Source organism: Chelon labrosus, assembly GCF_963514085.1.
Source record: "Chelon labrosus genome assembly, chromosome: 5".
Classification (NCBI taxonomy): Eukaryota; Metazoa; Chordata; class Actinopteri; order Mugiliformes; family Mugilidae; genus Chelon; species Chelon labrosus.
Window position 1 is genome coordinate 3,615,066 of NC_140341.1, and position 14,120 is coordinate 3,629,185.

Genomic DNA, 14,120 nt, shown 5'->3' on the forward strand with positions numbered 1-14,120 from the left:
GCTCCAGGTGACCTAGTTCTTTTGTTGTGATCTCATCAGGGCCCAGCAAAGGTTAACACCTGAGCCTGCAAACGTCCACCTGGACTTTTGTTTGTGCTTATTTCGACTGCAAAAAAGGTCAGAAAATGTCCCGCGAGTGAGTGCTTTTGCCCATTTTCTTCCAGAATACCTGGAACTTTCGGCATGTTATAGGTGAAGTGCAGGTGAAATTACCGTAATGACACTGTGTTGGGTGCAAAGAGCAGCTTTCAGAAAAAGTTACAGTAAATTACGGTAAATCTAAAGTGCAGAAACGTGCCACCAGCGAAAAAATTTGGCTTTAAAGGATTAATAGATAATTATGATTTAACTTTTGGTTTTAATTTTGTGGTTTTGTCTTCATTTAAGTGCATTTATGCAAACAGTGCATGTTTTTTTTTTACTTTGCAATTAATTTTAAAACTATTTCTCTCTGAATTTGTAGCAGTCTGTCCTGAGAACATGCAAAGAAACAATATCTAAAATTTATTTTATTTACTCATAAAAGTCCTTCTAAATCTGAATCGATATTTATCCAATTTCTTGTAATTAATTTTCTAAATAATTAATGTTGTAAAAGTCTCAGGACTTAAATAACTGCTGCTATATTTACAGATGTATGAAATGAGATAAATAAAATGTGTTAGCTGCATTTATACTAAAAAAAACAATAAAAATAATTTCATAAATAAAGTTTCTTTGTGTTAGTAGAACAATAAGTGAATAATACAAATGTTATAATATCCAATTAAAGCCCTGCACTTTCCAAATCTGCAAATTTTGGCTTCACGCTTAAGTCGTTTTGTGTAAAACTCTGAATCCGTGATTTGTACTTGGACGAGATCTAAACGCTCCTTCCAACACTGGTAATATACGAACATTGTTCTCTAAACAGTCGGAGCCAAGAACAGAAAACAAAACCGTGGCGACGTCCCCAGATCCGAGCCATCACTTCGCGGAGTTGTTGCAGGAATAAAATCCGACCCTTTAATACTCGCCGCTCACTCTGCGGTCGTAGCAGCTGCCGCTTTATATAGCTTAATCTAAGAGTTAACCGTGGTGTCACAATAAAAGCATCTGTGTGTGATGTAATTAGAGACACTTGCATAAGGAATGGAAAAATTCAAGCATCGCCCCATCGCAGCTCCAGCTGCTCGGTGTGTTTCTCTTGAGATCCGAGGCGCTTGTGTAACGGCGGCGGGTTCTGAGGAATCCCTGCGTGTCTTTAAACCGTGGGGTTATCACAGGGTAACACACACCACACACACACTCACCACACACGCGTCACTGCAAGCCAGCGCGGAGCGATGCAGAACAACCTCGGTGGAGACAGATAAGACGTAGAGTCATGCCTCCCCAGCGTGACTGTGACATCAAAGTTGTATCTGCGTGCTTGCTGCTTCCTCGTGCTAGAAACAGGCTGGCCTAATATAGTCAGACTGTATGTCACACACACACACACACACAGCTGGGAGGTGGTGGTGGTGGTGGTGGAGGGGGCTGGGTCAGCCGGCCATATTTCCATCTCCTGTCCTTGGTTGGTTGCGAGCATGCGCTGGGTTGGAGGTGTGTGTCTGAGCGGTTTAGTGAATGAAGTGACGTCGCTGTTACGTCTGTTCATGTCCGTCAGTTTCATTCTCAGAAAAGACAGGTGCGTCAGTCAAAGTCTCCCGCTGCCTCTGTGCGTGTGTCACTGTTCGTCTAGATTAAAATGCGTCCTAGCTTGTCTCTGAGACACGGCCCGTCTTTAAAGCCTCTCTCAAAACTCACTTGTACTTTTTACTGGTTTTAAATGCAGCACTCTCATTTCTTTTTACCTCTTCCTCTTCATTGTCTTGTTTTTTGTTACTACTCTCTACTCTGTACATTTAAGGCATTTTTATCTCTCATAGTTTTGGTTGTCAACTTTTAATTATTACATTTAGCCAAACTGCAGCTAACAGCATTAATAGAATAATCCAGTACGACGTCTGAGGTAACTTGTCTACCAGTTCATTCCAGATCTCATTTAGAAGCTAAATAACATTTAAAACCTTAAACTATAAATAATATCAGGCTTGCAGCTTGAATAGTTTACTATATTACTTTTATATTTGGATGGATTCATTCCAGGAACTACATTTATGGACAGTTTTAGCTAAATGCTAAATGCTAATCCATTAGCCACTCTACTGTCTACTGTTTAAATATTCTTCCTCCTCATTTGTAGCTGCAGGGCTTGTAGCAGCTAGCTAGTTTAGCTAGCTAATGCTAACACCAATCCCATGTTTGGTTTTAACAAGTTTTAACTCGTCTCTGAAAAAATGTTGGTGGAAGAATATTCTTTGTTTGCGTAATTAACTTATTGTCTTGACATTTTTATTAGATTTTAATTCAGACTTTTAAGACTTTTAGGACTTTTAAGACTTTTTAAAGACTTTTTTCATTCCTATTTCATCGCTACAAAAGTGTTTTGCTGGATATACTAGTCCTGAAATGCTACCAACTTCTTTTTCTTTAATAACTTTTATGTTTTTACGCTCAAAAGATTTATTTATCGACTTTGTGCTTGAGCTGATTTTTGCTTAATGACGCTGCAGCTAAGAGAATAAATGGAGACAGTGAAATGTCTCATTTTATTTATTTGTCAGTAGAAAGAACAAGTATAATCTGACCATGTCTCAGTAGGTGACAGTAAAAATGTCTAATTATCTGCAATGACATTAATTTAACGGTGAATAATCATTATTATTCATGTCCGTTCTCTTTTTATATTTTAGACATTTTTCTGCCCCAGTTTTAAACTTATAATTTGGTGCTTCAGTCTTGAGCCAGTTCTTCATAACGGTCGTCTATCCAGCTGCAAGAACCGCTTCTAAATGACCAGTAACCAATCATAAATCCCGGTGCTTCACAGAGAACCAAATAATTTTTAACCCAGAAACTTTGAATCTTTCTACATTTCCAGAAAATGTGTGCACGGTTTTAGGTGTTGTAGTTCTGTGTTTTCCACATCCTCTCTGGGGTTTCTTCGCCTGGCTCTTTTCTCCTATTCATCTGTAATGTAACACTGTTGAGTAACGTTTTATTTTATTTATTTTATTGTCAAAATTAACGCGTTAAAGCGGATTAATCCAGCGTCATGATTACCGTTGTGTTTCCAGTGGTGACATTCAGCAGAACCAGAAAACAGAAAGAAGAGATTGGCATCGAAACGTTTAAATTATTTTTGTAGATTTAAGAAGAATACACCCTAAATATCAAAGTTTTATTATTTCTGTTTCTAGTTGCTGAAATTTAAAAAAAATAAATAAATGCCTCCACGTGACATTAAAAGGTTTACACTTAAGTTTGTCCCGAAGACTAAAAGTTTCACTGTAACTAAGAGGTTTAAATAAATAAGCTGCATGTGTGTTTTAATTTAATAAAATTAGGGCTGTCAAAATTAAAAACTTAAATGCAGTTAACCCATCTGCAGCACAGAATGACTCTGAACGTCTCCGGCAGTTTGTCCAAGTGACAGGCAGCAGAACCAACCGATAAAGATAGCGCACTGGTTCGGCTGCAGATGGGTTAATTGATTTTTAATCATATTAATCATGACGATGGATTAACAGCCCTAGTTTTATTAAATTAAAACACAGATGCAGCTTGTTTATTTAGTCGCTCTAAAGCAGACAAAGCTCGTCATCCGTTCTGCCATCCCTCCCTTTAAATGCACCTGAGTGCAGACATGGTTTTGTAAATTCTTGGCATTTAAAAATCCATTTAAAAATCCACCTCCTCTGTCTCATTTTTCAGATTTTCATAATGTCTTTTTTCCTCTCTCTTTCTCTGTCCTCATCTCTGTTGCTTGACTTCTTTCTCAGCTCTTTTTTATCTCTCTCTCTCTCTCTCTCTCTGTGTCACCAGTAACTGTGGTCAGCCATTAAACCGCATCTCGAGCCGACCCAGCAGAATTCCCAGGCTGCTCGGCTGCCTGAGTTCACACCTTTTTGTCCGCAGGAATCTCAGGAATCCCCAGCTTCCTTTCCACTGCAATCTCCATTGTGTGTGTGTGTGTGTGTGTGTGTGACTACATGAAGGAGGAAAGGCCCCCGCCTGGTCTGTGCGTGTGTGTTGAAACACATCTCCACCCTCGTATCCACCCAGAGAAAGCGAGCAGGCGGTGCTCGCTCCGTGCCCACAATAGACTGAGTCACATTCTAAAATGGCAAACCTCTTAGTTGCGGTGAAACTTTAGTCTTCGGGACAAACTTAAGTGCAAACCTTTTAATGTCACGTTGAGGCATTTAGCTTTTTAAAAATTTCAACAACCGGAAATGGGAATAAATCACTTTTGATATTTAGGGTGTATTCCTCTTAAATCTACAAAAATAATTTAAGCGCTTCGATGCCGATCTCTTCTTTCTGTTTGTGATTTTAATAATTGTTCTTGTTTTCAGGTTAGATGATTGTAGATTTATCCCTCGCCAAGGCCAAACCGCAGCAATGTTTTTCCCTTTGGCGTGAAATTACCCACTTGTTAAGAAAAAAATAATAATAATAATAATAATAATTTCTCTCCCGGTGACTCATGGTCCCTGGCTTGCAGAGCATCTGAATAACAAGATCAAGAATAATGTGCCAGATTGCTGCTTCTGGCAGGGAGCAGAAAAAAATAAATTGAACTGAAATAGCAACGCACACGGAACGTGGAAAAATAAAAAAATAAATAAAAATTAAAAATGAACAAAGCTGTGCTGTTTAAAAAAAAAAAAAAAAAAACATAGGTGAGAGTGTGCACCGTCAGACAGAGCCCTCGTACAGATCCTCTCCTCTCGGCTCACTCCTGCAGGTTAATGGTCTGGAGTCATTTAACCGCTCTCACCCTGAGTCATCCCCAAACCTCATCCCGCCCACCCCCATACGCGTCTGAGCCCAGCCTGCTGCCGGAGCTCAGCGAAGGAGGCGAAGGACGGCACAGAATCCCTTTCACACACGACGGTCTGTGATTCACCCTCACCCACTCACTGTCGATCCACACACACACACACACACACACACACACACGGGGCTGTGTACGTACGTCGGTTTCTTTCATGTCGAAGCTGCCGCCCTTCGCGCACAAAGTCGATGCCTAAATATAAAAAAGTATGTATAAATTTAGAAGTCAGAGTCAGATATTTTTGTGTGTGTGTACCTTTTACCTTTAAATTTTAAATGTTCATCTTGCACCTATAGGCTTAAAAACATGTTCAATTAACGGAGGAAGACTTGAAAAAAAATCTGAAGCAGAAGATCCCGAATTTAGCCTTCTCTTGGCAGCCTTAACCAAAGTTTTACCTCCTCTGGACTCTAAAAAAACACCATTTACACTTAAAAGTATATTCAGGTGTTAGAGGAAGACTTGTCTTTAAGATCCAAGTGATGAAGCTAAAGCTGCAGGAGATTTAAAGTGGTGAAATCTGAGGCAGAAGATCTCTAATTGGGGTTCTCTTGGGAGTCCTGACCTCCTTTATATCAAAGTTTTACCTCCTCCGGACTCTAAAATAATACTCGAATTCAACAATATTAGAAATGAGAATCCATCCTATAACATGAAACTAAGTGTTAAAGACTCGCCTTCCACATGTAAGCTTAAAAACACGTTCAATTAACGGAGTTAGACTTGTCTTTATGATCCAAGTGATAAAGATACAGCTGCAGGAAGCTGAAAAAAGTGAAATCTGGACCTTAATCTTCTTTCTATCTAAGTTTTACCTCCTCTTGACTCCAAAAACTACCATTTACGCTTGAAAACATGCTCAACTGATAGAAGAAGACTTATTTTTGTGATCCAAGTGATGAAGCTAAAGCTGCAGGAAGTGGTAGAAGTGAAACCTCAAGCAGTAGATCCCAAATTTGGGGTTCTCTTGGCAGTCTTTACCTTCTTTCTGTCAAATTTTTACCTCCTCTGGACACTAAAAAATATCATTTACGCTTAAAAACATGCTCAACTGTTAGAAGAAGACTTGTCTTTAAGATCCTAGTGATGAAGCTACAGCTGCAGGAAGTGATGGAGGTGAAACCTGAAGTAGAAGATCTTTAATTGGGGTTCTCTTGAGAGACCTTTAAGTTTTTCCTCTTCCGGGCTCTAAAAAATACTCAAATGATCCCAACTTGCTTCATTTTATTAGCCAAAAAGTACAGGAACATGTTTAATTATTAGAGGAAGACTTGTCTTTAAGGTCCTAGTGATGAAGCTGAAGATGCCACATTGGGGTTCTCTTGGGCCACATTGGGGTTCTCTTGGGAGTCTAACCTTCTTTCTATCTAAGTTTTACCTCCTCCGGACTCTAAAAAATACCATTTACACTTAAAAACATGTTTAATTATTAGAGGAAGACTTGTCTTTAAGATCCTAGTGATGAAGCTACAGCTGCAGGAAGTGATGGAGGTGAAACCTGAAGCAGATGGTCCTAAATTTGGGGTTGTCTTGGCAGTCTTAACCTTCTTTCCGTCTAAGTTTTACCTCCTCCGAACTCTCAAAACTACCATTTTCGCTTAAAAACATGCTCAACTGTTAGAAGAAGACTTGTCTTTAAGATCCAAGTCATGGATGAGGTGATTTCTGGACCTGAAGATGCCACATTGGGGTTCTCTTGGCAGTCTCAACCTTCTTTCTATCTAAGTTTTACCTCCTCTGGACTCTAAAAAATACCATTTACGCTTAAAAACATGTTTAATTATTAGAGGAAGACTTGTCTTTAAGATCCAAGTGATGAAGCTACAGCTGCAGGAAGTGGTAGAGGTGAAATCTGAAGCAGATGGTCCTAAATTTGGGGTTCTCTTGTCATGTCTTGACCTTCTCTCTACGGAAGTTTAACCTCCTCTTGACTCTATAAGAATGACTCCTTGAACTTGAACTCACAATTTCACGTTACGAGCCGTAAAGGTCAGGAAACTTTGACCTATGAGACTGTTCTTAAGGGCGGCCGCGCACGCAAACGCACAAACGAGTCAAATATTACTTAATCCCGCTGGTTACATGACTCATCTGGGTTATTTAAATAGTTATGAATGGAGCCTGACAAAGGCGGTTACCCGGCTTCACTGAAATGTGTGTAACGGGAGCGTTGCATGGGTGCAGTGTGGCCTTTGGTGAGTCACATGGCCTCGGTGAGTAACCGACAAAGTATGTGAAACCCTTAAGTTGGAGACTCCCATTCATAGCCCCGGCCCCACCACCGACACCGCCACCGTTTGCCCCGCAAGACGCCAGGAGGGCAGGGAGGGAGGGAAGGAGGGAGGATGGAATGGGCGGGGCGCTCATAGGTGTGGTTGGCACAGAATGGAAGTGCGGCAGAAATAGCAGGATGTAGGTGGAAGAGGTGGTAGTTTCAGGTCAGGATTTTTTTTGAAAAAAAAAACAAATACTTTATTAAAAAGTCCCATAAATGTCACACTGGAAGTCGGGTACTTTCTGTTTGGCGGCCGCGGTCATCGCGGGGTGACACGTTGGGTTTACGGTCCTCGTAAACTCAGGTGCTTTCTCTTTGAGGTCAGAATCAGCTGTTTGTTCTTTTTCTTTCATTTACTCTATCACCAAATTAAAACAGAAACTGATCGGGTGATAAGCGCCTGAGACGAGGCGCTCACGTTTTTTGGGTTTGTTTGTGTGTGTGCGTGTGTGTGTGTGTGTGTGTGCGCGGCTGGAAGTCATAAAGTGTGTGTTTGTGGAGTGGAGTGTAGTGGGGAGGGGAGGGGAGGGGGTCCCGAGCAGGCCTTTTCCTGCAGACGCCCCAACTCTCTAGCAGAGGGAGTTTCCTGCTTTTGAAGACCCCGAGCGCACACACACACTTAAACACACACACACATATATACAGAGAGAGAGAGAGAGGGAGACAGAGAGGCTGCACTTACTTTTCCTCCTCCCTCTCCCCCTCCCTCTTCCCTCCTCTCTTTTTTCTGAATGGATGTCCTCTCCCTAACCTCAATTGAGCGCCGTGTAACAGGACACTGCACTTGAGGCTCGGCCCCTCAAACGGCAACTCTATAAGAGCGAGCGGCGTCCGTCCTCGGAGCGTGTGTGAGAGAGAGAGAGAGAGAGAGAGGTAAAGAGAGAAAGAGAGAGAGAGAGAGAGAGAGAGGAGAAGGAGTACGTCCGACGCTGTCAGTCGGGGTGGGGGACGAGGAGGGGGAGGAAAGGGAGGGTGAGAGAAGAGAGAAGAGAGAGGGAGACTGCTGTGAAACATGTGATAGTGCAACTCTGGCGGGGCTTGTAGGGAGTTTTAACGGCTGTGGTGTCTCCAGAGCTATGGGAAAGCACCTTTAGCCCAGAGGGAGAATCACAAACTGTCTGTGTGTGAGAAAGTGTGTGTGTGTGTGAGAGAGAGAGAGAGAGAGAGAGGGGAGATATAGAGAGAGCGAGCGAGCCGGCTGCTGTCACTTTAAGCCTGTTACTGATTACACTCAGAAGTATGCAACGGGAGGAGGAAGAAAGACAGAGAAAAAGATGAGGACACATGTTGAGGATGAAATCTTTTAGGAGTTTGGTGCGACTCGTCCTCTTACGGTCTTTTTGGATAGTGACGTGGGTGAGGAGTTGTTACCCAATAGCTCGCTCTCTCTCTCGCTCTCTCTTGCTCTGTGTGTGTGTGTGGTTCACTCTTGTTGGACCAGGCAAAGTCAAAGAGAAAAAGGGGGGAACCCGGAATCCCTCTTTGAAGCAGGAACAGAGCGACGGGACAACCCGAGGAAAAAACTTAAAGAGAGACACCGGAGCGAAAGAAATCCGAGGGAGGTGAGATCAGGAGGAGGAGGAGGAGGGGGGTTCCCTCGTTCCAAAGTGAAACGCCGGGAGGAAACACTACTCTCACCCAGACGGGTAAGTAAAAAAAATAAAAGGAAAGGAAAGGGGGGAAAAGAGTCCCAGAAAGTAGGGGAGCTGCTGCTGCCGCTGCTGTTGATGGATATCATATGTTACAAGTTAAGGTTGAGAAACTGCTCCCAGATCCTTAATAGGGCCAAGCAGGAAGAACAAGAGGCTTTCAGTGCCGGTCTGTGGACGAGCAGAGCTTCCCCCGGCGTTGCCTTTTCATTTTTTGAGGCTGTCCGGCTGCTCCGAGCGAGCGAGTGTTACCTCACAGCGTGATCTCATTACAGAAGAGCTGATTCACTGTTACACAGCTCCGCTAACCTGTAGCTCTGCAGCCGGGACGGGGACGGGGACAGAACAGGGAAGGGGAGCGTGTACCCGGACGGGGCATGTGCTGCCGTCAGTGACACAGCGAGCGGACGCTGTATTAATGGAGGCTCTGATGTGAAGTTTAGACATGTGACTAAAATAGGTCTCTGTGGTTAATAGGCTTTTTTTTTTTTCTTTTTTTTTTTAATACAGAGGCAGCACTTCCTCTCTGTGCTCCCCCCTCCCCTCCCCTCCCCTTCCCCACCTCCTTCTTCCTTCATTTGACACAGATAGCCCTCCTATCTGCTCAGCGGCAGAGGGCATGAATGAACTGAGCGTATGGGAGGGAAGGAGGGAGGGGGGGGAGTCAGAAAAGGGGGAGGTGGGGACGCGGCATCATGCAGCGTGGACAGTGTGGCTTCTTTATGAATGGACGCGGCGGGGCGCTGATTGGCTGGCGGGGGGAGAGTCACGAGTGACGACTCCGGAGCCGAGATGTTTAGATTCATTCTGGCCTTTCGCTGCAGCCGCCGCCGCCGCTGCCATCTCTCCTGGTTACCACCTCTTAAAGCGCCGCCATGTGTGTGAGAGAGAGAAACTGAGTGAGTGTTAGAGGAGTCAGTGAATCAGTGCTTGTGGTGACATGTGTTTGCCTAAGCGGGCTTAGTCACTGCCGTGTGTGTGTGTGTGTGAGGACTTTTAAAAGCTGTGGCTCTCCGCCCGACTGTTGTTCTTCAAGCGATCTCCCACTCTCTCTGACTAAGACGAAGTTCTTTCTCTCCGTCTTCCTCGCTTCCTCGTCGCACAACAAGAGGGGCCGGTCTCCAAACTGTTGAATCCTCGTGGCGAGGTATTACTAACGGATAGAAAACACACGTGGTCGCAGAGAGAGAGAGACCACCGTCCCGTCACCGGTGCCCTTCCCACATCCTCGAAGCTCCGCCTCCCCCCCCCCCGCTCTATAGTTTACGGTACCAGGAGGCGCGATAGGGAGCGAAGAGAGCGAGGAGTGGCGATAAGGAGTTGTCACGTTGGAGCCTCCAAGGATCCATCGCACCTTATCGGGCGCCGGCGCTTCCGGTGCGAGGGCGCGATTGCAGGGAGATTGGGCGGCGAGATGCGTCGCAGGTATCTCGATGAGCGAGATTAAATTCCACGGGGTGGGGGCTGGTGGAGATTAGCGTGGAATCTGCCCTTTTGCCTTATCACTCTGCCTACAAGCTGAACCCTGCCCTGTCCTACTTGGCAAGAAGCAACTGCTCCCGCAGCTTCACAGCCCAATAAAACCTTTTTTTTTTCCGGAAAGGTTAACGTAGATTTTTTTTTAGAGAAAGAGCTAAATTTGGATTTGTATGATTTTGTAGATTTTAAAGTTCTACAACGAAAGAGCAGATATTTATTAATTGCCTCGCTGAAACTTAACAGATGCAATTGTTTATTTCCTGCACACGTGTGTCCTGATAAACCAAAGTGCAGCGCCCCTGCCTCCACCGGGACGCTTTCGCAACACTCGATCGCACAAATGATTATATGACGATGAAGAATCAGATCAGAGGATCCGGTCATGTCCCGCTGACGGCGTGACGAAAGGCGGCACATGATCCAGAGAGCCGGTGGGAGGGGTCACCGGCGTCAGGCTGCTTTAGCCTGAACCGCATTCTTTGCTCACGCGGCGGCCGGTGTCAGGAAGTAAGACGTTGTGACACACCATTCCGACACCCGACGGGAGTTACGTAACCAAAACTGGGTTAAGCTGCGCGAGAACAATCTCAACTATGACTTGACTCATTCCTTCTTTTCTTCCTCCCCATCATCGTCACCCCACCCCACTTTCCTTTTCACATGACTCGTCTTTGTTTATACAGCAACAAGTCACTTACACAAGTCTGTCATTCACGGGCAGATCGTGGAGTTAAAGGCTTAGCGGCGCAACTCAGACGTCACGGGGCTGAATGAAAGTGTGTGTGCATGCACAACAGGAGAAGCCCGTTAGAGGCTTTGTGTGCTTTTGTGCGTGCACGCGTCTTACATGTGTGTGTGTGTGCTCAAGAACGCTCGTTCCAACGGTGTCCTAACCACACACACCTGGCCTGTTTCCTTCTTTGCTCATATATGGGCAAAGCTTCCCCTACCTGGGCCCCACTCTGAATTCCAATAAGTGGCAGTATGTTGCATGTGTGTGTGTGTGTGTGTTCACGTGTGTGTGTGTGTGTGGCTGTAGAGACGGATGCACGTCATGGAAAACCAGGATCAATGGGCACGGCGCGCTGAGCTGCGTTTTTAAGGTGTTCCTTTTGTTTTCCAAAGGTAATCAGTTAACACAGTGACTCAGCCTGGCTGATTATTCAGAGTGGCTGCAGCAGGAGGACGTCAATAAGGAGCCGTAGCCGTGTAGCTGTTACACGAGCTCGACACGAGCAAGGAGGACCGAGTCCCCGCAGATCTGCAGGATCGTTAAATCAAGAGTTTGATTAAAAAGGCGACGCCACGCGGGTCCGACGGTTCAACCGAAACCCTTTCAGTTATCTTCCCGGAGTCTCTCCTGGCTATTTATCAATGAGCGTGTTAGTATTTAGGGTGGAGGCAGTTAAGGTATCAGTAACCAGGTTGTTCCTCTCTCAAACAGAGCTGACATTCTAGCGTTACGGCCTCTACGTCGCCTTGTGTTGGGACTAATGAAGCAGATTTACGGCCGTGTTTGCCATGGTGCACAGCTAGTCCCGCTTAAACCCTGCGACCCAACAAAGGCAAAGTGCCCCACCGCTGACTCTGAAGGCTGGGTCACCTTTTCATTCTTCTATCCCCTTTCTGTTACTGTATTTTTCTATTCCCCCCACCCCACCCCACCCCACCCCCTCTTCCTTCGCCTCCCTTCTTTGCTCCTTGCACACTTGCCAGGCCTTCATAAAGCAGCCTGAGGAGGGAGTTAGCTTTCCTCGGTCATCTCGCCAGCTCTTTCCCATCAGTCCAGCCCCCTGGAAGAGCCTGCAGACATCCCCTCGCTCTAGGCCGGGGGGCTGAGCCTGGGGCTCGGGCTGGGGTACAAGCCCTGCGTTGGAGGCTGGGGCTCCCTCTGGAGAGAGGCTCTCTGGCTCTCTCCGCTCTGCAGGCTTCGGGATTCAGCGTTCACCTAGCAGCACCCGAAGGAACTATTTGGGATCGCTTTACGCGTAGCGCCTGTTTCATCTCCTCAATTTATAGTGATAGAAAGTGGGCTTGAGGAAGGGAGAAAGAGGAAGGGGAGAAAGCGACTTCAACGGTTTGTCTGGCAGCGGCCCGTGCACCGACCGGGTAGCGGGGGGAATACTCTGGGACGGGGGAACGACTTTGGAGAGCGAACAGAGGTGGCAGTGAAGGCCGAGCCTCCGTAAACCCTCTGTCTCCACAGAATCTGAATGATTGGCCGCCTCTCTTTGGTTGGAGGCTTTCACTCACCCATCACAACCAATTAGGCTCCCAGACCGGGGTGCGCTGGAACCTGGTGAGCTGAGAACTGTTATCTGATTGGCCGCTGGCCTCGTGGAACGACTGCTTAATTGGCGAGCGGCGTATTGTGGAGCTTGTTGCAGGATGAGACAACGATGCCCGATCTCTCATTTTGATTTCATTAACCACAACAATGTTAGTTTTGCATACGAGCAGACGGACAACAAAGTTTTTGCGTTCAAAAATAAACACGGGGGGGGGGGGGGGGTAGTGGATAATAAGGCTGGAGCTGGAACAGCGAGGGACTTTAAAGATGGCGTCGGGGGACATGCTGCGCACGGTTTAAAAAAAGAGAGAGGGAAAGCGAGGGAATGCATCCACACCCAGCTCACACATCCTACACACCCACCCACACACACACACACATGCCCACACATACTTGAGCAACAAACAGAGCGCAGCCAATGAGCCGACGTCTCGCGCTGCAGAAGTGCAACTTGTGTTCGCTCACATGTACCCCCTACTTTGAGGCTGAAGCAGGGTAATGATTCAGTTCCTCTTCGCCTCCCCCTCAGAGCGTCTGCGTGTGCACATGGATGCATGTTGTACATTTCTCGGTGTGTGTTTGCCGTACATGTGAGCGCAGTTGTCACTCTGTGAATACGTTTTGTGTGTGTGTGTGTGTGAATGTGGTCAGGTCCAGTCATCCTCCAGGCAGCTAAGAGGAAACCCACATCAACTGCCATATACCACACTCTAGGAATAGAATTGCCCAGTAGAGGCAGGAATGGAATGGCACGCCTGGCCTCACCCCTCCTCACACCACCTCACCCGCCGTCCTCCTCGGGCCCTTTTTTTTTTTTTTCAAGCGCTCGCCCCCTTCCTCGACCCACCTTCCCCCCCGACCTCTCGTCTCTAGTCTCATGCATGCGCCGTTCGCTTTAAAAAACACTTTCAATTCTCGTTGGTGCCGTTTCCCTTCGTCTTTGCGGATGAGCCACTTTTAATCGCCGTGCCTCTTATTTTAACTCAACATCAAGTGTCTTTATTTAACTATTATTTATTTATTTTTTGTTCCTCTAACCCTGCAGCCGTCGCTTCTTGCTTGCCCCTGAGTATTTCAAAAAAATCCGAGCGCTGCCGTTGGCTTCGTTGAAAACCCGGCTTATGTGCTTCATTTGTGAGAAAGTTTCAGTTCCTCTGAGGTCTTCCGTCCACCGCAGACCCTGACCTTGTCCTGCTAGCCGCTTCCACGTCTTTCAGTGGAAATATATATATATAAAAAAAAAAAAAAAAAGGCAGATTGGCTTATGTACATTTTGACCTGTCTGCCTCGCGGCGGTGGCAGCATCACCAAAGCATGGAAAAAAGACAGAGATAAGACACAGAAGGACCTTATCACGCTTATCTCCAGCCCTGTGAGCTTACTCAGGCTCACCGGTCTGGACCTGTTAATACCACGCTTGTACTTATAGTCCTGCTGACAGCTTTTTTCTTTCCTTTTTGTTAAGCTGCATCCTCTATAATTGAAGTATCTCTCTCTTTTTCA